This window comes from Tupaia chinensis, unplaced genomic scaffold (genome assembly GCF_000334495.1).
Source record: "Tupaia chinensis unplaced genomic scaffold, TupChi_1.0 Scaffold000234_1, whole genome shotgun sequence".
Classification (NCBI taxonomy): domain Eukaryota; kingdom Metazoa; phylum Chordata; class Mammalia; order Scandentia; family Tupaiidae; genus Tupaia; species Tupaia belangeri.
This window is the reverse complement of record NW_006159712.1, coordinates 2,733,594-2,757,813: the sequence shown is the minus strand read 5'-3', so window position 1 is coordinate 2,757,813 and position 24,220 is coordinate 2,733,594. Positions and strand designations below refer to the sequence as shown.

Sequence of the window (24,220 nt, the reverse complement as noted above, 5' to 3'; positions counted from 1 at the left end):
GTTTGAGTCCTGGATCTGGTGCCTTGAAACTCAGGCCAGACGCATGCCCAAAATCCTAAGAGGAGAATGGAGGAGAAGGGATTGCAGTGTGGCCATCCCCTCTGGGAGGGTGATTTCTTGCTTTCTGTCTCTTTGTCTCTCTGGTGAGTGTAATGAGCCTTACAACAAAAAATCTCTCTCTAAAATAATAATAATAATAATACGAGTTGCCACACTTAAGCAAAATAATGTACACCAACTATTTAGACAATCGAAAGGGGAGCAATTGCTGCAGTGCCTCTATCACCACTGTACTGCTCTGCCTGTGTTTAACAGAGGCTTCCACATGTGTGGAAATGGAGCAAAGGAAAAAAAAAACATTCATTTTCCTGGACTTGAAAGGGGTCCCATCCTTTTGTGATGTCATAATTTAAGTGGCAGCCCACACATGTGAACTCTAACCACCAGTGACTTAGTCCCCACCTCCCCCATGCTTTTCATCACACACTTACACACTGCACCTGGGGCCTCTGCTTCCATCCCACCATTCGTGAGCCCATCCAACTCAAGTTCCATGCTCAGCATTAACTCAGAATAGCCAGTACCTGCGCGAGGTAAGCACATGGACTTCCCTGCTCCACCCCCGCCCCCAACACCATGTTCCGCAGGACCTGAGACAGGAAACCCTGTTGTGGGGGAAGTTGAATTTGGCAAAATGGGATGAACACAGGGACATCTCTTTGGTTTCATAATTAAAACTGAAACCTGACCCTTCTTGCTCTAGGAGACCTGACCACGGGTTTTGTTTTTCAAAGGGCTACCTGGATGTTTATTAAAGGCTGACTTGTGCCCAAGATTGGGTTACTTCACTTCCAGTAGCTGCTGACCTCTGCCTCTGACACCATTCAGAGGTGCAGAGACTCACATGGAGTTAAATCTGGGCTAAACAGGTGGTCCAGAGTCCTAGGTGGTTCCTCGGTGACTGATCTGTTTGGCAAGGCTGGCTCCTACTCAAGCCTTTGTCCAAATGTTCACCCCTCAGAGGGTGTGCCCCAGACCTTTAAGTGGACAGTTATGAAACCCTAATCTCTTCCTCATATTTGCCTTTTCCAGTTTCTCATCCACTTGTCCCAGAGCATCTCATTTATATATTTGCTACCTCCTGCACCACCAGCTCCAACAATAAAGACTGCCTGTCTTGTCCACGCTCTATCCCTGAGTACAATAGCACTGCATTGAGTGGATGAAGGAAAAGAGTAGAAGATTTATAAAATGCCACGCAAAACTCTAAAGGCCTGGCTGCCAATAGGGATTAGACTACACAGAGTGTTTTGTTGGAAGGAAGGAAGAAAGGAAGGATGGAAGGCAGGCTCTAATTTTGATATCCCAAAGCTTCAAGACACACTTTATATAGTGACCATAGTCTTTATGACATGATTCACAAAGACGGAATCACACTAGAAAATATTTTTATTTGGGAATATCACCTGACATATCAAAATTTTCATAGAAAAATGGAATTGAAGTATGACTTTACTTTGCCAAAAAAATGTGAAATTTATACATGGTTTCTTCATCATACACATTTCCCACGAACTCTTTCTCTGTCTCTGTCTCTAGCTATACGTACATAGTGAATTTTTTAAACTTGATGACAACCACGAAACTATAAGTACTGGTGAGATGGAAGAGGACAAAGGAATAGCAATAGCCAGGGCTTTCCTTCGGTTGGCATCTAAGACAACAAAGAGCTAGTTCAAGGTGAACATCAAGCTAGCTTCCCTCACGCAGACACACATGCTTTCCTTTGTTCCTCTGAGCTGGAAAACAGTGTTTCAGGGCTAATCGGAAGGGAGGGGAACAGGGCAGAGAAGGCGGCGTACTGCACTTGCAGGAAGGTTAGCAAGCACCCTAAGAGGGCTGTGATGACTCGGTAGGCTACAGAATGAAATTTCTACAAGAGGCAAAAAACAAAACCTAGTTATTGAGAAAGACTACCCACTCATAAAAAAATAAATGGCAAACCAATGAGCCGAACAAAAACCAAAGACACACTTATTATGAGCAGATACATCTGGTCCAGCATTGCTTTTGTGTGTATTAGGAAAGGACAAAAAAAGAGCAGCTCTGGCCTATCCCCTTGTCATGGTAGTTGTCACTCCTGCCTCTCTTCCCTCTCTCAGGTGGCTGTTTTTATGCTCAGGACATAGAGGCTCCTGCAAGGGCAGGTCCTAGGAGTGTTATCTGGTGACCCTATATCCAACAGGAAAACTCCTGCAGGTGTGTGTTAATGGCTGTATGCACCTGTGTAGGGTCTGGATTTCTGAGTTCTAGGGGTCAGTCAGCAGTGGGGCTCCAAAACCCAGAATTTAGAAGTATGCATGCATTTGTGAAAACAGGGGCATGCTAGAGGAAAGTTTCCGCTGCAGTTGTCCAAACATGACACATTACTCATAGCTGTGTAGCTCTGTGTGACCAGCCTCTCTGGACCTTTTCTATCTTATTAATAGAATTAGGACATTGAACTGGACATTCTCTAAAGATCTTCCAGCTTAAAAATTCTGTCTATGAATTTTCCTTCCTTTTTCTTTTCTCTCCCTCCCGTCTCATCTCTGCTTGTCTTCTTTCCTCTCTTGGCCAAGTCTCCTTCAGCTGCCTCACAAGGGCCAGTGGGATCCAGCAGCAGACTAGGGAACCAGAAAATGTCTTCACAAGGTTTTAATTTGATATCCCATAATTGTCATTCAACTATTTGGTTCTAGACACTAAGACAAATCCCCAAGTCTCCCACTGAGTGACGAATAGGTAAAAGCAGACAGTCAGCAAGCAAGCGTCTCCTGGTTAAGACCCGGGAGGACAGAGCAGTAAATACAGCCCCTGTCCTAAGAACTTTCTTCTGATACAGAAGCAGAGGTACACACAGATTGTAACACTTCTGCTTTAGAAATTCAACTCGAATGGGTGAAATGGCTGGCAGCTGAGGTACCATGCCGACTACTGTGGAGTGAATTTTCTGGATCCAGGAAGCCTCCCCAGGGGAAGGAACAAAATGCACAAGTTTAGTATAACCGATAGTTCAAACCATCATTCTTCATTAGTCGCATCCGTTCCAATAAGTTGAGAAATCACTCCGTGTGGGATGGACCTGTCCATTAAGCACACACGATACATGTAGTTATCCTTTTCTGAGCACAGTGTGCTAAGAGTGGCGCTCAGTACTCACATACAGATTTCATTTAATCTGCGCAATAAATAGGGATCAGTATTAGCTCAGGGCTAAGGACATGTGAAGAGTCACAGATTCTGCTCGTCTCTGTACCTCAGTTTTTCCATCTGTGAAATGGGACAAACAGTAGTCTATACCTTACACACGTGGTGCAATTTTTTTTAAAATTTAAAATTATGTAAAGCACTTTATGTGATGTTAGAAACATAGTAAATGTTCAATCCATGTTAATTATTTTTGTTGGTATCAGTTTTCCACTTGTGACACCACAATGCCTGGCGAGCCTAAGTAATGGCCCAAAGTCACCACAGCTAGCTGGGGCTTGAATTCAGCCCTGTCTTGTCCCTAAGCTCCATACTGTGCTGTCTCTCAAAATGTAAATTTTCACTGCAAAACTCAAGCTTTCTTGAAGAGAAATTCTTTAAGTATTCAAATAAACTCAGCACCTCGTGTGACTCGTCCTGCAATCCACCTTTAGATGTGTGGTTCTACTTGGTTAGCCTGGAAAGATGTTGGACCAGCTTGTGGCCCAGGTAGTAAGGCCTGAATTAGACTTGGAGACACCTGTGGCCGTATTATGAGGTAGACAGAGCAGAATGTTTCATGCATCCTCTGTGATCTACCTGCTCAGGATCCACTCCAGACTTTTCTGGAACATTCTTCTGCTCCTTTAATGACCTAGCTCATATTGGGCTGGGGAATTAGCTACGAAGTGCAGTAGGACAGAATGGGTAGGAAAGGCATAGGCCTGAAAATGCAGGTAGCTCTCATCAAAGGACGCTTTTAAGGAAAGCAAAGTGGCCATCATACCAGTTCGGGGACCATGTATAACACCTGTGGCAGTCCTTGCTTGCCACAGGCTGGTCAGCGTAGGACCAACCACATACCATCTGCAGTCAGCATCTCAGAGTTAGCTGCCTCCCATGAGCCTCTGCACAGCACCGGGGCTGACTTCCTACAGAAATTGTGACCTCCCAGGGTGTGCTGCAGCAGAAACTCTGAGAAAGGTGGCAAAAATGGTATGAATGAGTGGTCCTAAGAGGAAGTCTATCTACAGGAAGTCAGTCTGGGTTGTCAGTGAAGCAATTTTGTCAATTAGGTGGAAAAGGCCTAAGGAACAACTTCGTATATTCAAGCATCTCCAAAGTTTTGTTTGGTTTATTTGTGTTTATGAGAAGGAGTCAGAGAAGTAACCTGGAACCACTGAAAATCAAAGAAAGGAAAATGGATTTAAGCAGGAGGAAAATTCTAATCAGACAAGATACTCCTTTGTGAATACAGGCTGTTGGGATCAGTAGATTCCATCGTTGGGTGGGGTTATGGTTATACCCACAAATCTTCAAGAAGCAATTCCAAACCAGAACCACCTCTCCCCGACCTGCCAGTGTCTGTGTGCTTCCTACTTATATTGCCTGCATAAGAATCACCAGGTAAGCTTGAGTAAATACCAGTTCTCAGGCCGCACCCCACACCGCAGAGTCAGAACGGGGTGGTGCCCCATAACCACATTTTATTTTTATTTTCTTTAATTTTTATATTATCTTTTAGCTTGCTACAGGGCATGTATGTTCACCAGAGGGAGACAGAGAGAGAGAGAGAGAGAAAGAGGGAAGGTGAAAAAGCAAGCCACTAAGTCTGGGATTTGAACCATGATCAGCCATACGGAAGTCCAGAGCCCCAACCACCACGCCACCTGCTGGCCCCAATCACATTTTAAACAAGCTCCCCAAGTGACTGTCATGTGCCCTTAAGTCATTGAGCAGTCTCATGAATGCAGTAGGGGAGGGAACCCACACCTATGCCAGGCCCTGTAGGCTTGGATTTCTCAATGCACAGATTTTACCAACCTGAAAAGGGCACTGAAATAAAAATAAAAGCTTCTTTTTCCAAGGAGTTGAGTTGCTTGGCTGCCAGAGCACTACCCAAGTCCAGGGCACTGCCAATCTGCTGCCTGGAGGAAGAGCGTTTGGCTTTGGCGATCTATTTTCACAGACTGACAAGTGAGAGGAGGCTGCCAGGCCTCATCACAGAGGTGAGGACTTGAGAAACATGCAGTTCAGTGTGGTTAAGTGCAAATTTCCATATCCAGAAATCAGGCCTGAGCACAGGACCCCTACCCTTTACTAGAAAAAAAAAAATCTGAGAGACATTTAAAACCATTCTCTCTTTTGCATCTCTGACTTGGACGGTGAACTGCAGGGACACAATTCATGATTTTCTTTCCATTCTTCAGTGCTTTGGAGTCTTCTCGTTGAGGGGATTTAAAACGTCCCCACCAATTCATATGGCCATTTTTAGATGAGAGCAAGGGCTAGAAGGCATATTTCTCTCTTTCATTTCTTCATCTTTGGAACACAAACACATGGCTGGCAAATGGGACCCTTTCCCTAGGCACTCCTGCGGTGACTGTCTGAAGGTCATTCAGGATGCCTTCTGTTGCCTCTGCTGAAGTGCCCACTGGCATCCTGCACTGACAGCTAGCCATCCCAGACCCTCCCAGGCCAACATGTCTCTTCCCATGCTGGGTTGCTGGGCAACAGGAGGGACCCTATGGACAGGGCTAGATATCTCACAGACCACAAAGGGAGAACATGTAGCTACAATTTGAGGAGGGGAAAAGACCTGACATGGCATTAGGAAGCAGAATTTTCCAGTTGTGTCAACTCCTCTCTCTGGTCATCACGAACATTGTCCTTTCTTGGACCTAGTTGGTGGTGGTAAGGAGAGAAAGTGATGGAATGCTCAAAAGAAGCCAAACTGCCTGCAGGGTCATAGCCTTATCTGATGTCTTGACTCTGCCCCTAGTTTCATATCCGACTGTGAGTTGTACCATAACACAATTTGTTGCTAATACGTTAGAATACTGAGTTAATTCACTTATAAAAACCTTAGAAAGATCTGCAAGAACACTCACAGCATTCTAAGATTTTCTTGGGAGAAAAAAAAGATCAAGTTTACCTAGGTCAGTGGCTTTGAGCATTCACTGTATCTTATTCCTGTGAATTCCATGGGCTTGTAAGTGGTCATGTCCACAAAAATCAGAAAAAATATATGGCGTGGTAGTATTTAGTAAATTGTGGTCACCCATCATCTCTACCATTTGTTTAAAACCAGCAAGAAGGCATATCTAAAATGCATATTCCTAGATCTCATCCCCAAAATATTGAGGGTTGAATCCTGAAATCTACATTTTCTTTAAATAGTCATTTATTTAATTTCATTTATTATTATTTCAAAATTTGCTATAGAGCATGTGCGCTCACCAAAGAGACAGAGAAAGAAAGAGAGGGAAAGTGAGAAGGCAAGCTGCCAGGTCTGGGACTCAAACCATGGGCAGCCATGTGGGAGTCCAGTGCCTTAACCACCATACCACCTCCTGGCCCCTGAAATCTACATTTTTTTTTTTTGAGAGATTTTCGCTATAGGGCGCGTGCGCTCGCCAGACAGACAGAGAGAGACGTAGAGACAGAAAGCGAGAAATCACCCCCCAGAGGGGAAGGTCACACCGCAATCCCTTCTCCTCCATTCTCCTCTCGGGATCTTGGGCACGCACGCACACACGCCCGGCGTGAGTTTTAAGCCACTGGGTCTGGGACGTGAACCGCGGTCGACTACGTGGGAGTCCAGTGACATAGCCATTACGCTAACTGCTGGTTCCCTGAAATCTACATTTTTAATAAGAGTCCTCTATATAGCTAGCACTCCTTTCCTTCGAAGCACAGATGAAAACATTTCTATTTTATAAAGGATTAATTAAATATGTTCCCTGACTCCTCTTGTGTCCTCTTAATCCATTTTCTTTCACTGCCTCCAGCACTCAGCGAAAATAGATGTACTTTTTTCAGTTCTTTGCAAATAGTCTAAAATGTTCTTGTTCTGTGTTTTGCTTGGGAACAAGTGTTTTCCCTGGGCTAGATGGAGGCTGACAAACTGCAGTCCTTGGGCCAGATCCGGCCACGGTCTGATTGTGTAATGAAGTTTGATTGGACCAGCCCTGTCATTTTCTCTACATGGTGTCCATGGCCAAGTTCAGAGTACAACAGCAGAGGTGGGCAGTTGAAACACAACCATATAACCTGTGAAACCTAAAATATTTATTTTATTCCCCAGCGCTTTACAGAAAATGTCTGCTGAACATTGGTTTAGAAGGGTGGCTAGCGATCTGACAAATCCTTTTCCTTTTCTTTCTGTTAGATATCTACACTGTATTTTCCTGCTTCCCAAGCAGTTAGCAAGATCATACGACTGAGAAGTGAGAGGAAACTGTGTGTCTGGCCTGGCCTGTCCTCTAAAAACTCCCTGGTTTGACTTCCCATGCTGCAGTCAAGGCCAGCACTACACCTAGGAAGGCTCCTGCTAAAGACGGTAGAGCTCTTAATCATCGCTCATAATCATTACCTGGGCGAGGGAGTTTAGGGAGTTTGTGTTTCTTAATCATGACTTGGAGGTAAGCCATCGAGAGAAAGGGAGAGAGAGAGAAATCATCGTCAGTTTGAATCATTATACACTGTAAGAAATTCATTTGTTATCACAACCAGAATTAATTTGACTTAAACACAGAACTTCTTCTTTTAGAATACAAGTTAGGGAGATTTAAGGATTGAGGCTTTTTTTGCATTCAGAATATCCTTAGCATCTCCAAAAGCATGGACCAGGAGCATAGGGACTGCTACCTACATGTATACAGGGGAAAGAGAAAGAAGGGGAAGAGCCAGAGTAGAAAGAGGTGTGGAAACTATTTCTGTCTGAGGTCTCTCACATCCTACAAAGGCCAGCTTGACAAGTTTGTCTTTCCCATTGCTGACTTGGAGATGCCCTACTATATGCAGCGCTAAAGCAGGAGATGAAGAAATAATTATTTCCAGGGGACTCTCCCTAGCATAGCCTAGCATCAGGGTTGGAACACTAGAGAAGATTATGAAGCATAGGGGAAAGTTCTGAACAGTGTGGCACACCTGACTCTCGGACCGTCTTTGCAAAAATGAGCTATGTTAGTGGTTTGCAAAGCAGGTTCCAAGGATACCTGCGGTCCTTCCAAAGTGCCTCAGTACTGTCTGTCATGGTTAAGACACAGGCAGTGTAGGTTCTGGGCTACCCAGTAATTAACTTGTGCAGCTTGCCTACCACAAATACATAGTAAATATTAATACATAGTAATAGTTTATTATGTATTTAAATAGTAAATAAGCATATTTACTATTTAGTGACTAGTATTGCCACACATTTACTATGTATTTATGGTAGGAGAGTATTCTGAAGTCATAACTGATGTGTTCTAGCCTGCATCTTCTAAGATCTATGTATTCCCTTGTACCTGGGCAGACAGGATATATTCCATCTTGGCTTCAGGGATCCATTGTCCCAGCACAATGCAGAAAACAGAGATGTTTTTCTTCTTTTTTTAAGTTCTAGAGCATGCATGCACAAGGGGAGGGGGATCATTTTACTTCCTATCTCCACCCATCAGAATCCTAGGCATGTGCATGCACACCTGGCATGGTTTTCAACTGGTACCTGGAGCAGAATCCTAGTTGGACATGGGACCCAGCTCCATCTATGCAGCACGTGTGTGTTGTGCTCCAGAGCTGGGCCTGACACTAGGTTTTGACCTTTAAACCAATCTAGACCTGTGCTGCCCAACATGGTATCTGTCAGCCACATGAGTCATACAAATTTAAATCAATCAAAATGAAACCTCAGGAGGCCAGCAGATGGTGTGATGGTTAAGGTGCTGGAGTCCCACATGGCCTATTGCAGTTTGAGTCCTGGACCTGACAACTTGAAAATCACACTGGGTGCATGCCCACAATTCAGAGAGGAGAATGGAGGAAGGGACTGTGGTGTGGCCATCCTCTCTGGGGGTGATTTCTCAATTTCCCTCTCTCTATCTCTCTCCAGCGAGCGTACTCATCCTATGGCAAAATGTTAAAAAAAAAAAAAAAAAAAAAAAAAAAAAAAAAAACCCTCTTAAAAAAAAAAAAAAAAAAGAATAAAAGAAAAATCCTCATTTCATCAGTCACACCATACACATGGTATGGCTACTGAAATGGGAAGAGCTCACATGGAACATGATGATCATCACAGAAAGTTCTACTGTACAGTGCTGCCCTAAAACCTAAGCGCTCTCAGGTTTTACTAAATCCATCAGAATCAGGAACCTTTCTCCTGCAAAGATATTTCTAGCTGGGGAAAATATTAAAGGGGCTGAAAAAAGAGGCCGAGATGCCAATGGACACTTGAGAGACTCTTTCCTTAACTTCTCTTTGCCAAGTACAGGCCTTGAAGTGGGTTACTCTCCAACAGAGGCTAAGGTCTGACGAGGCACATGATCTTCTACCAGGAAAGCCGAGCAAAGCCACTCAGAGTTCCCTGGCTCTATGCTGGCATTAGAGCATTTCAGGGGGAATGGATTCAGGGTGGCAATATGCAGCCTTGTTTGAAAGACACCCTTTGAGAGTTTTCCTGAGACTCTCAGGAGCAAAGAAGAAGTGAAAGAAGATTTTCTGTGCCCTGAAGAATTTCAGGGAAGAGGCAAACTGAGTGGGGGGTGGAGGTGCCTGGTTGGATGCTTAGGGGATGCACTGAAGTGCCACAAACCAGATGTCCATTGCTTCCTCCCTGAGCTGGGCACCAGTCAGCTGCCCCAGGACTGGGGTGTAGCCTGGGAAGGAAGGTAGAGGGAGCCACAGGTGCCTGCAACTTAATTCCTATGAAACAGAGAACGTAGAGCTGAGTGAGAAAAAACAAAGTCACCTTTCTGGGACACTGATGTTTATAGACTGAGCTGATACATGCTGTGTGTTCCATGTATTTGTCTTGTACAAAAATGATCCTGTTGCTGAAAACTCAGTGGAAGGTGGAGTTTCTTGCACCCAAGATCATCTTATTAGATATGGTGGGTTTCTGGGTAACATGCAAATATGTTAAGAGGTTCCAGGCCCTGTGCTGTTTTAGGTAATACTCTGGGTGTATTTTAGATAATATTCTGGGTGTGCAGAGGTAGCAGAATTCTGGCACCCCTCCTGAGGACAGCAAGAGCCAATGAACAATCGAGTGTGTGCTCTAGGTTTAAATGCAGTAAGTGTACCCAGAGAGAATTCAGCCCACCCCAGCTGAAAGCCCTGCTTCGTTCAAGAACAGGAGCAAAAGATGAATAGGTATTAAGCAAAAAAGCATCCCCATCTTGGTAAGTGTCCTGCGTGGTTTGTACTACTGGTGTGGTCAACTCTAAAATGATGTTAACATACATGAAGATGCTAAAGGAATGGAAGGTATAACTTCCATTACCCAGGCATCTCCCTTTCTGCATGTTCCTGAATTAATTCTTTTTTAAATATAGAGAGATTTTTGCTATAGGGCACGTGCGCTCACCAGAGAGACAGAAAGCAAGAAATCACCCCCCAGGGAGGATGGCCACACCACAATCCCTTCTCCCTCATTCTCCTCTCAGGATCTTGGACACACACACACACACACACACACCTAGCACGAATTTGAAGCTATGTTCGATGATGTGGGAGTCCAGTAACATAACCGTTATGCCATCTGCTGGTCCCATGTTCCTGAATTAATTCTTAATCAAGGTATCATCACATTTTTTTTTTATCATTTAGATGCTAATTTTTTTTGGTGAACCATGTGAGCGTCAGATGCATGCCACTTTGTGCACCGCCGATAACATCCAGGATGCTGAGTGCCCACTCTTTGGCGGGATTTCCTCTGTGCAGCCCACGTGCCCCAGTGCGGACTGAGCACCCTCACTTGGAGGGCTTAGGGTTTGGTTTCCTAGATAACTGTGAAAAACAGTTTGTTCATTGTAAAAATAGGTTAAATTCTTTTAGGGCTCTATTAAGAAAAGAGGGTGGTGGTGGTGCAATTTTTGTTTAAAGAAGGCTGAGCGTAAGACTAAAGCTTTTCACAGCCCTATGGTCTGCTGCAGAAGCAGCTCTGGGCTGCCGGGTCCACCTCAGGTAATTCCCCAAAGGCTTCTGTGAACGGAGAATACTTCTGAGCTCATGAGTGACTGCTTCTCCCCTCCCTCTCCTCATTCCTCTTACATTTCTACTTCGTTCTCTTTTCTCTGCTCCTCTGTAATCCTCCCCCTGCCTTCTTTCCCTTAAACTCTCAGACTGCCCAGCTCCACTCCTCCCCTTGAGGAAGCGCTCACCTGCAGGGTGCCAGCAGACATAACAATGCTGAGATGGAGGTGGGGGATGGGAGCAGAGGCAGAGTTTTTAGCTGTGCTTGACCCAGCCCTTGAGACAGGAGTGAACTGCGTCTCCAGAAAGGGGTAAAGATTGAGTGGACGGAAAGTGAAAGCCCAACTTTCTCTCCTGGTGGAAATATTCCCATCCTACAGTTGGAGAATGTGGTTCTCCCGGCAGGTCATGTTGGTGTGTCCTGAGCCATGGACCTCATGTGTGCTGTTTTACTTATCCTCAAAACATAGCTTCGAGGTAGGCATATTACTCTCCTTTCATGAATAACCAACAGGAGATCAGAAAAATGAACATGCCCGGTCACCCAGCTGGTAAGCCTCTGAGCCAGGAACGTAATCCTAAGAGCAAGGTACTGATGACCCAGCATCGGGACTCAGCAGCAGCGACTCAAGGATGGCGAGGCTGCCCCTGGAGGAAGGAAGGGGAGGATATGGTAAGGGCTCTTAATTCCTGAGCCCTGCTACTGTGCCTTTTCTAGTCGGGAGCAGGGATGGGTTTGGCTGAGACCCTGTGTTTCCAGTCTCCATCATCCAATGCACTGAGTGGTTCCCAAGGTGAGCTGTGGCAGGCCCAAGGTCTCTAACTTCAGGAGGCAGCCATCTCCTCTGGGAGAGAAAGCTAGCAGTCGGATGCCTCTCACTGGACAGTGGCAACAGATGCATGTTTCCTGCTGGAAGTCACTGGAGCATCTGGGAGACGTGTAAGGCTGACTAGGCCTTGATCCTATTCCACACTGTGCAGCTTCCTTGGTTTCCAGAGCAACAGTGCAGGGACCGGAGAACATACATGTTATCAGATTTGGACAGGGAGGCGAGCAGCAATGTTTGTCGGTGGGAACAGAGTGTGACACACACAGCCTGGGCTCCATGCCTTGCTCAAGCTGTCACACACACACCCTCCAGAAGCAAACTGGAAATGACCCAGAACCAACCAACCCCATGCCTGCCTTTCAATAAGAGTAGCAGAGTAATGTGGGTGATAATAAAAGACAGGGAGGAAAGGGGTGAACCCAAGACACAGGTTCAGTTTGAAGCGATTCCTACCTACGGGTACAGAAGCTTAGAGAACAGCTGTGACGCCTGAAGTCTCTAGACTGCTCCAAACCTCGTGACTGGAACAACAACATGTAAAATTAAATCACTTCCAACTGGGACAGCGCTATTCATTACTGCGGCTGGTACTTTGTCAGAGAACAGTCTGAGAGAAAGTGTGGGTGAGGGTAGAGTTGGAAGTTGTAGGAAGCGGTCCTCTTCTGCTAATAACCTGGGCCAGATCAGAGAAGGATGTTTAGAAGTGACCCTTTCAGGTATTGTTCTGGAATCAGCTGGCGAGTTAAGAAAAGGCATTTAAAAACAATGACCTTGGGCTGGCCCCAGATCACAGTGGTTAAACTCTGTGCAGAGGGAGCAGGATCCCACATAGCTGGTTCTAATCCCAGTGCTGGCAGTTTGGAAAATACATGCATGTGCCCAGGATCTTGACAGGTTGGAGAATGGAGGAAAAAAAATCTTTGCAGCATGACTAGGTCCCACTGGGGGGAGATTTTTCTCTCTTCCTTATGTGCATGCCCACGCCCACTAGCTTAAAAAATTATCTTGAATCCATCTGGAATCTTAAACTATTACTCAAAGAAGGAAAGGGGTGAATTCAGAAATGGTTCCAGCCTCAAAACAGAAAAAGCAACACGGTCTTCTGAGTGTCTGGCTCATTCCAGAGGGTTGTATTTACTGTACTCTCCTTCTAACATCTGTATTCTGTGGGGATTTTGTAGACGTGAAGTACAAGAGATCAAATCAGTTGAGTCCAGAGAAGACATAAAGAGGCTCAAAACCACTTCCCTGGAACAGATGATAAATTCGTCACTCTTCTTTCATTTCTTTGGTATTATTCTCTTATGAGTCAGAAACTTCATTCCATACCTGGTAGAGACCAGACAACCAGGAAACCAGTATCTCCCTGTTATAAGGAACCCAAGAGAAGCCAAGATCAACGCTCTTCTTGGTAGAGAGAAAAGCAGACAGCTCTAGGAGCCTTTAAGAGTCATGGAATGCAAATAATTAAACAAATGGTTTAACAGCAATGTTGTCGGAAAAAGAATTTCCAATTCCGTCACCATGGTGACAACTCATCGAAAAAAATCTAAATCTAAAAATGGCCTTCATTTGGCTGATGGAAAATAATAAATATGGCTCCTGCGGCCTGCACTTTTTATTATCTATCATTACCACCTTGAACTCTCTCGCAGTTCCTCCTTTGTATCTGACTCAGTCCTAGCATAGCGGGGTCCACCTGTGACTCCCCAGGAAGCACTGAGGTTGCTGAGCTTAAAAGGTGAGTGGTTCATTCCCCAAACCCTCAAAACACAGCCTGCCTCCTTGCCCTATGCTCTTGCTGGTATTCATTAACCTTTGACCCTGGGTTTATTGGCTGTCCACAGCAATTTCACAGGCAGGGTATTTATGGAAATGACTTCAAGCTCCCTAGTGTGGTGACTCCCTAGGAGAGAATTCTCAACAGGAGAGGAGATTAGAATATTCTGATGAACTGAGTCAGAAATGGGCACCCATGATTTTCTTCTCTTCTAAGGGAAATGCCACAGCCTAATTTTTATATTAAAAACTGAACTGTATAAGTCCCTGAGGCATCTTGAAATAGACAAAGTATATTTTTTTGCTATTTCTAGAAGTACTGCAATCCAAGCAAATGTTCCAATGTGAAGTTTTCAAGAAGTTGGGTCAAAAACAGGGACTAAAAGACAAGCATCAAGTTGTAAGTACAATATTTTCTGTTTCATTGTAGAGATAAGTAAATGCCAGGTTCAACCCAAGTCCATCAAGTGTGGACTAAGTAAATTATGACAGAACCACACAACGGAATACTGTGCAGGATTATCACCTACAAACTGCAGAGGAGCTGCAGTTATTGACATGGAAAGATGCCCAAGATCTATTGTTAGCAAAAAAAGCCATGCTACAAACCAACATGCACAGCATAATCCTATTTAAAGTGTATCTTTCTGTGTAGAAGTATATAAGAAAAATCACAGAAAGTTATATCCCCAAATGTTAATGACTGTTACCTCTAGTGGCTTATTTTTTATTTTTATATACATCTGGTACCTAAAACAATACTTTATTCAGTGAGCTTGTATGAATAACTCCCCAAACTCTAAAGCTTTTAAACTCTTTTAGATGGACTTCTTAAGAATAAAGGATAGGGATCAGGTCTCTACTATCCCAGGCACTGTGGCAGAAGTAAAAATGAAAGGACCACACGGTCCCCGACCACAAGGGGTCTGAAATCTGAATGAAGGGTATTCTGAAATAATGATGAAGTCATAGATCTTTAGTAGCAACATTAAATCAATGAACATGGATCATGTTCACAAGAGTAGACATACATGGGATGGTGATTAAGAGTAAGAGATAACTGAGGTTCCCATCACAGACTAATGTGCCATTGTTAAGTTGTTCATCCGCCCTGTGGTTTGAGCTTCCCCAACTGAATACAGTTAATAACAGCAGATGAGGTAAAGCACGTGGCATGTTTATCTTCAGGAAATGCCGACGATTTTTATTTTGCCATTATCATTCCCACCTAGAGTTCTGTGAAAGTAAGTGTGGGCACCACTTTAGCCAGAAGGAGGACTGCTGTTCCTGTATGACATCTCTTGATGCTCAAGGTCATCTATTAATACCTTATGAAAAGTCCCATTCCTCGGCTTAAACGTTTGAGTGAGTACTTACATTAAACGGTACTCATCCTTCCCAGGAATGTGCTGAAGTCTGGCCTACACTTCCCAGGCTCAATGCACTTTTTATTGTAATACTTAATCTGTTGATGACTTAATTTGCTGATGAAGCCAATCAATGGCTTTTTCCCCTTTCTAAGCAAATGACTCACTCCATTCCAATCAAAAGGCACTTTTAATCTGATTTCTTTTCATTCAACTCTCCACCATGATCCACATGCCATTTCATCCCTCCTTCCGCCCCGAATATAATCAGCCTGGTCCAATTTGCTTGTATAAACAGAAGGCTGGGGTGGGAGGGTGGATGCCACTTGGCCACAGCGGTTCGGCTTTTTATACATTCCCCCGCCTTGTTTCCTGAGACCTTTCAATAGAGCCAGACTTGGAGGAGAGTTATATTAAACAGTTTGACTCCAAACCTAAACAGCCCCTGAAGCATTAGTGGTTCAAAGATCTCCTGGTGCATTTATGAAAAGCCATTGATCTGGGAAGAGGTGTTAGAGGACTTGAAATGCACTAAGAAAACTCCTTTGCTGGCAGGAGGCAGAGTGGTTTTCATTAAGGAACTGCCCTTTATCTCGTCACATTACTGACCTGCCCACGAGATGGGCTACTTCCCCTTGCCTTTAAAGGAAGCTGCCTCTGGTCAGAAACTACGATAAGAATGGACAGAGTGTAGCTCTACGGTGCTTTGCTTTTCTGAGTTTAGTCCCCAAATATCCTTTAAATTCTAAACTTTTGTACCATGTTTGATGCATAGAGGCTTTGAGAATACCATGGGTCATTCCTCCGTGTTTGGTTATAAGTACTTGGGATCAAAAATCTGTGAATTCTAGACTTCAGACTTCAAGGGAATCTGAAAAATCAACTAGAACAGGGTCCACTCTTAACTCAAGGTTATACCTGCCCAGGGCACTACTTCTCAGCTTCAGGACACTGGGATGTTTCAAGCCCCATGCTGCTGCCTACCAGCTGGGTGACCTATAGGGAATTCCTTCTCATCTCTGGCTATGGTTTTCTCATCTAGAAGCTGCATACCACTGCTGCAAGGATTAAGTATGGTAACACATGTGAAGTGCTTTTGCTTGGCACAGACTAGGTACTTGATAAACGCCAGCTATTATTCCTGCTTGTTATTACTATATTATTATTTAGGCAGTCTAGTAAATGTAAGCAACATTTTGCATTAATGTGCCAATGTGAACTTTCCTGGGAAAAGGGTCATATGAGTCCAGAGTGTGGCAAAGGATAACACATGATACTCGGTTAGATAATCCCACATGGGAAGGTTTCCAGTTCAAGTCTTGGAACCTCCTGTGGACACCCAAATGCCTATGATTTGGGAATAGCTGAAGGCTGGATCATGGCATTGGGACCATGTTGTCTCACTGAGGGTGTTTGTCTCTTTCTCTCCTATCCTCATCTCTCTTATTCACAAAAGAAAAAGAAAGAAGCTTAAAAAGGGGAATGAAAAAGAGCCATTAAGCTAGCTAGAATAATTCTTTTAATTGGTGAGTAAAAGCCTACCCAGAGGTTTAAGTGTTTTTTTTTTTTTTTCATAATCACATGGTAAGTTCTGGCATAGCCAGAGCTTAAACCCCAAATCTGTTGACTCACTGTCCAGTGTTTTGCAAAGCTTTGAAAACATTAGCAAAAGCAGCCCAGGCTTTGCACAGAATGATCTGTAAATAAACGTAGAAGAAGATTGGGCACATATTGGTGGCCTCAAGGCATTCACAAGAAATGTTCGGGGATCTGGAGATGTGATGGCAGTAGGGCTGTGAAAAAATGACTTGACAACAATAATCAGCAAGAGAAGAGGGTATGCGAATAAGAGGAGGAGGAATGGGTGAGGGAATAACCTACTTCTGTTCCAGACTTTCGCACTTCCCATACGATAGGAAAACACTGATCCTGTAAGCCATTGATGTGCTTTATAAAATCCAAGTGAAAATAAGTATATTTGACTTAATAGATTTTTACCTTTTGTCTTTTTTATTTCTTTCGTTTCTTTTTCTTTAGTTTTTGCTATGGGGCATGCACATTTGCCAGGAAGAGAGACAGAAAGTGACTGAGAGAGAAGGAAAGTGAAAAATGACCCCCCAGGGGCAATGGCCATGCCACAATCCCGTGTCTTTCATTTTCCTTCCAGGATTTTGAGCACACATTGCACGTGATCCTGGTTTATTTTCCAAGCTGCCGGGTAAGGGACTCAAACCATGCAGTTGGCCATGTAGGATCCAGCCACCTCCTTAACCACCACACCACCTGACTGGCCCAGAAATAGATAACTTTTCAGTTCTGAGGGACTGTACCTCATTTCCCAAGGAAACACTGTCTTAGGACTTAGAGTTTGCATTCTCTTTTCTTTGAGCAGATTCTTTGCAAAATACTTTTGACATTTTCCTAGTTCAGAGGCCCTCAACGCATGACTCAGCGGCCTGGGAGCAGCACCATCAGTGTCACTGGGGAACTTGTTAGAATGCAAATTTGGGGACTCCTCCCAAATATATCTAATGAAGCAGAAACCCTGGAGGTAGAGCTCAGCCATGTATTACAGGGTCTCCAGGTGATTCGGTTTGCAAAAGTCAGAAACGTGAATGCCTAGAATGCATTATTTTTTTTTTTCTTGGTTTGAAATAACTGGAAGTAGATTAGTAACCTAGATCCTTCTGTATTTTGCAAACAAGAGATCTTGGAGGGAAGTGGAAAATAAACTTCAAGGTCTTTCATCTCAGTTACGATGACACATTCATTTTAGCATTCTGTGGAAGAGGAGGGAGAGAAGGAGGGCCATGGCTAGGTTGGTAGAGAACACACAATTCCAATGGAATCCACTATAATTTAGGGGGAATTAGCATCTGCAGGTTCTCCATCCATGAGGCTCCAGTTAATCCTCTCAAAACAAACATCCCCAAGTGTACTTGGGATCCTTTTAACACAGTCTGCCCACCTGGGTGCCGTACTGTGCTTTGTAATCCAGAGCTTTTTGGAGCTACTTCAGCTCCTAGAAAGGGGGAAATGACTTACCATCTTGGCTGGTCCTGCCAACTGCTTGGAAGTCAGCCCTCCAGGCTGCACCCTTGCCTGAAGCTCTGTCCTCTGACTTGACTTGTCTTCTTCCCACCATTATTCAAGTCATTCTTGATACGTCTCGGAGTTCTGGGCAGCCTTCCCTGACAACTAACTTCTTGACTGCCCTGAGCTAATACACAAGTGCTGGGATTATACTAATGCCTGGCATGGCTAAATCCCTTTAGTGGTTCCAAAGACCTTTCATAGTCAACTTTTCATTTGATCCTTCAAACTACCATAATGTCATTACCATTTCTCTACTTTCCACCAGTGGCCATTCAGAGACAGGGTCACTGAGGCTTCCAAGGGTCATGTGATCTACTAAACTTGCCCCGTTAGTAAATGATGACAAGGTAGGCTCAAGCCCAGGTGTCCTGATACACAGGTGGAGACCTATTAAAGAACAGTGTCTCTTTCTGACCACCCACCTAAATCCATAATCCCAGTGAGTAATTGCATTTGTACTTTCACTATGTTTATATCTTTGGAATGTCCTTGTAGTTATAGAAATCACCACATTGTCCTTAATTTAAAAACCCTTAGGGAGGAGGAATCATACCTGTGTCACTCAGGCTCAAATAATAATGTGTTAATAATAATAATGTGTTAATAAAGTACCTTTACCTATTCAAAATATTTTCATTTTGATTTTATCTACAAAACAATCCAATGATTTATGTAGGATAAGCAATATTACACCTATTTTAACGGTAAAGGAACTGAAGTTTGGCCAATAAAAACAACTTCTTGGCTTAGAAGTAGAGTGGCATGTTGGGAACAGAATACAGATTTCAGATTTCTGGTGCTGTATTTGTCTGCTATGTACGGAGTTTTAAAACTGCGACCCCAGGGCTCTTGTGTGCCACCTCAGGAACTTTTGAGGTGGGGAGAACCATGGAAAAGTTGGGGCAGCCAGGGTTCAGGGTATTCTACCCCTGCTTTAACTAGATTGTTTCTGTGGAAGCCACAGGCAGGTTCGCATTTCCTGTCCAGGGTATTCCCATATGGCAGTAGTGCTAGTCAGGTATAGGCAGTGCCTTCAGCACAATATCGTTACCAATGGCCCTGATCACTCTCGAGGTTCCTGCAGGGGCATCATATCTCCCAGCTTGCAATCAGTCAAAGCTGCACCTTATCCTCAGAGAGGGTAAGCTACTCTTTAGCCTTTTCATACGTTGCTCATTAAGTCAACAAATACTTATTGAACAGTAACCAGTGTGAATTACTGTACCAGGGTCTGAGACTGGAGTGTTAGGAAAAGTATACGGTGATTCTACCTCTGTCCGCATGTAGCTTATATTCTGATCGACCTTAAACAGGTCATCACACCAATAAATAATTCCAAATCATCATAAAAGCTATGAAGAAAAGCTCCATTGGCTGCATGAAAGAGTAATGCGGGGGATCTCATTCCATTCGGAGGTCAGGACATTGCACTTCATGGAGGTAGCACCAATGTGAGAGCTTTTCTTGGCAGGTGAAGAGGAAGAGTGTTCCTACTACATGGGACAGTGCTGTCCAGGCATGAAGTGACAAATGCTTGTACTGTTTGAGAAATGCAGAGGAGACACAGCTGACCAGGGCCCAGGGAGAAAGAAGAGTGACAGGAAGTGGGAGACAGGGGCCCAGCAGAGCAGGGCTGTGAATTTACACAAAACGAGATGAGCAGCCATAGCAGAGCGTATGCAAGGAGGGTCACAACTGAGTCATCACGATGACTTTGGCTGTTGGCTGGAGGGAAGAGTGGAATTGCTCATAGTATAAATGAAAGGACCTGTGTGGAAGTTACTGGGTGGTTTTCTTTTGTCACACAGGTAGAGGTGCCCTTGAAGGATTTTATTGGGTCATCAGAAAAGTTGTGACAAATTTTTGTATAGAAAAACATAGAAAAATTCATCATGGCTTTTTTGATGACCCAATATAACTTAATGTGGATGAGAGAGCCGGCAATAGGGACAAGACTTAAAAGATCAAGAGAGGTAGAAAATGAAAGGCACTACCTCAGAATTGGATGATGTGGTTCCAGTCCTACAGTCCAGTCCATGTGGTAGCTGTATAATAGGCCTCCTAACTAACCCCACTGGGTCTCATTTTCCCCTTTTGTAACAAGGAGCTAACAATCCAACCTCAGGGGGTTATCAGGAAGCCCAATTAAATAATGTCAGTGGAAGGGCTTTGTCAATGGGAAAGTACTATGAAAATGTGAGATGTCATTATCATTTACTGTGTTACTATAACAAAGTAACTATAATTACAGTTCTGAGAGAATAAGAAACAACATTTTAAAATTTCCAACTATATCCTAAAAATAAGCTACCAGAAACCAAGACTTTTGTGTTATGTTGGTTAGAAGTTTCACCGTCTTTCATAAATCTACATTTTTAAAAATGCTGAACATTTTATAATCACTGAATGAAAATTATTTTACTCTTTATGATAATCACATTTATCAGAATTATTATTAAAGGTGGTTCATACTATATTTCTTTTCTTCCTTTTTTTGTTTTAAGATTTTTGCCATAGGACACATGCTTTTGCTAGAGAGAGAGAGTGAGAGGGAAAGTGAGAAATCACCCCCCTACACACACGCACACAAGGTAGGATGGCCACACCATAATCCCTTCTCCATTCTCCTCCTGGGATTTTAAGCACACATGCATACATGTGATTTTGAAGCCACCAGGTTCCGGACTCAAACAGCACCTTAATCACGATGCCCACTGCTAGCTCCCATATCCCATTTCTCACACCTTGGTCATTTATGTGTCAGAGTCATTCTTTTACTATGCATGTGCAGAGATTAACTTGAAACTCTAGTTTACATATGTGTGTGTGTGTGTGTGTGTGTGTGTATGTGTATTTCCTTTAGTTTTTCAAAGACATTTATGGAGTTTATACACTAGTTATATTTTTTCACATTAAACATTAGTTTACATGAAACACAGTGGCAGGACTATTATCATAGAACTAATCCTAACTATTGGGTCACCGAAAAGTCATGATGCATTTTTCTAGCAGGACTGGAAGAACACATAGAAGGAACCTTTGAGGCCAGCCTCTGTTTTCAGCATTTTTTCTAGCAAAAATGCATCATGACTTTTCCGATGACCCAATATCTAATAGGATCTCGTGTAATAGCAGTGGTTAACACTGTGCTTGGGAAACGATGGCTTATACCACTCATATTTTCAGTTTTCTATTCAATGTCAAAATTAATAGGACCTTCTACCAGTCTGGTGGAGCTTAACATTAGAATCATCTGGTAAGTTTTAAATGTCTGATATCCAGCTAAACTTCATATCAATTAAATAAAAGTTTCTGGGTATAGATCCAAGCACTGGTATTAAAGTTCCTGAGATGATGTTGATGTGAACTGAGGTTGAGAACCATTGACCTGGATTCTTGGACGCCTTCTAGGACTGGATGGACAGATACTGAGGATGGGCTGTGAGGGGACAAGCTCACCTAGTGGACTCAATTGCTGTTTTTGTCTCATTTGGAAAGGGACAGCCATCTTGATGAACAATGCAATCATAGGAGTAATAGTAATACTACTACTAACTACAAGCAACATTAATGGAAGGTTACTCTTCCAAGTACTTTATAAGAATTTTCATTTACTCTTCCTATCAACAACACCAAGAGAGCATTATAGTTATCTGTTTCCAAGGAAAAGTATCTGAGGCCCAGAGAGGTATTCGACAGTAACTTGTCCAAGGTCATGCAATTGTACATGGTAGATGGAATGGGAGGTTCCTTGAAGGCAACGCCAACATCTTTCCATGATGACTTTTAAAAAGATCCTTAGGACCTACAATCCTGTTACATAAACTGCAGGAACTCCTTTCTCTGTGCTTTTTTACTAGATTCCTTTTCCTACCCCTAATCTTACAGATGAAAACATTTTATTGAGGTAAAAATGAAGGCCCATAGAAGCCGCACTATTTTCCAGGTCATATAACTGGCTACATGTGTGGTCTTGTGAAAGTGTCCTAACTTCTCCTGGATATGGTTTTTCTCATTGGAGTTGCAAAAATAAACCCATCTGCCTTGTAGCCATTAGTGCTGGATGTAGAGGAGGCATCCAAATGTTGGGTCTCCATCGCTTCTGCCCGGAGAAAGCTCTGCAGGGAGGGAAGGATGGTTTCCAGCAGCCCCAAAATCACTTTCCTGCTTTGTAGGATTCAGTTACACCCAACAGACTTCAGTCTGAATAAACAGGATTAGATGAGCACATGTAGGGAACCTTTGAGGCCAGCCTCCGTTTGCAGCATCCAGTTAGGAGATGTGAGAAGTGCCTCAGCCTGTTGTTTCTAAGAGACAGGAAGCCACCCTCCAGTTACGTGGCAGAGACTGCTTTCACAGTTGAATAAGGGGCATGAAATCGGTTGTTTTTCAAGCTCGAAATAAAGCAATGGAAAATCTACCTCCCTCCCCTTCCATAAAGAACATCTAAATGCATGGCATTTAATTTCCAAACAGGGCAATGTTCTTTTTAAGGGAAATATTAAGCAGGGATTAGGGACCTGATGGGCTGTAACTCTACCCACAGCCCTTTCATTGTTAACAGTATTTTTTTTGGCAGTGTCTATGCAGGGATGTGGGAAAAACCAAAGTCTTATGTAAATGAGAACTGACACACACTGATAAACCAAGCACCAGACCTGAGGTCTTAATTACACAGGAGTGTAGATGTCAAAATGAATGTGGCGTATTGGCGTTCAGAAATTTCACTCAGTATTAAGCCGAATGACCTTCTGAGAACAGAAAGTAATGCACAGGTTTCTCACTACTCAGGGGCACGTTCACAAATGGCAAAGGGTTTTGGTCACGCCTGGACACTCTTCTGGAGGAATGTATCCCTGAATCCCACACTTGCATTTTCTCATGGTGGGACAGGCAAAACAAGATGTTTTCAGGTGTGGGGCAAACTGCTGCTAACTGCTAAGGGCTTTTGAAATCAGAGGTCCCTACCCGCACCATCTCCCTCAACTCCCCCAGCTCTCTCACCCTGTCAATGCAGCATCACTGGCTGCTTCTACAGGCCTTTCCTAAGCATTATCTCACCTTGACAACTAACACTCCTGTGGGATACATAAAAGGATCCGAAGCCACTTTCTAACACTGAGAAACCTGCAAAGTCAATAATTAATGAGCATTTACATTGCTGAAGATGAGGACGCGGGGGCTTGGCTGGCTCACACAAGTCGTTCCTGGTAGGCTAGAGTTCAGCGAGGTTTTACACATCCTGGTCAACAGCTCTTTTCATTAGCTGACACTATGGCCACTATGCTAGGGGGTACAAGCTGTGTTTTTAAAAGGAGAAAAGTCTACTTTCAGGCTTGAACAAAACCAAACAGTTCTCAGTAGGAGTTAGGGTCTTTGCCTTGAAACAGAAAAATAATACACCCTTTTCCTCCAGCCCAACTAATTAAAGTGTCACGATGGAGCCCCAACACTGATTTGACGTATGACATGATGTCCCGTGTAATCTGACATGTTTTATACCAACATCAAAGCCCCGGCAAGGATAATGGAGCAGGATATTTAGTGCGTGCCTGCCGCCATCTGACGTCTAACTCCATCCAGTTTCATTCGCAGGCCCTCGCTCACCAGGAGATTAACCCATCAGGCTGCTGAATGAGAAGGGACAGAGAGGCCCTGACAGGAGGCCTGAGATGCAGGACAAATCAAAACCAATCCACCTGCTTAAGGAAGACTCTCCCAACGACCGCCTCGCTGCGACCTCGCCCTCCTGTGGACATCTGTGGCAAGTATTATCGCAGCCACTGATGTGGCACTGGGCCATTTATGACTGCCTCATGACACTGTTTTTCATCATTGTGTTCGCACTGTTGTTTAACAACTTTGTGTAGTCGTCTATTCTCACTCCGAATAAACCGTAGCCCCTGAAGGCAAGTAGCAGCTGCAGTAGGTGTCTGTCCTGGCCAGCTTCTCAGATCATCTGTG

The 24,220-nt window shown here is 43.8% G+C and overlaps 1 protein-coding gene and 1 long non-coding RNA gene across 7 annotated transcripts in view; one reads left to right on the top strand and one right to left on the bottom strand.

The window, feature by feature from the left end:
* SLIT3 (slit guidance ligand 3) overlaps positions 1–24,220 on the bottom strand; it is a 782,476-nt gene that overhangs the window by 358,854 nt on the left and 399,402 nt on the right. The gene's annotated exons all lie outside the window — the stretch shown is intronic.
* On the top strand, positions 426–24,174 carry LOC102503209 (uncharacterized). 2 transcript variants are annotated; one of them, XR_334548.1, is made up of 4 exons: positions 426–593; positions 7,400–7,570; positions 14,108–14,193; positions 23,852–24,174. It is a non-coding gene; the product is annotated as an uncharacterized LOC102503209 (long non-coding RNA). The 2 variants fall into 2 exon arrangements; XR_334547.1 differs by lacking the exon at positions 7,400–7,570 and having other exon boundaries at positions 434–593.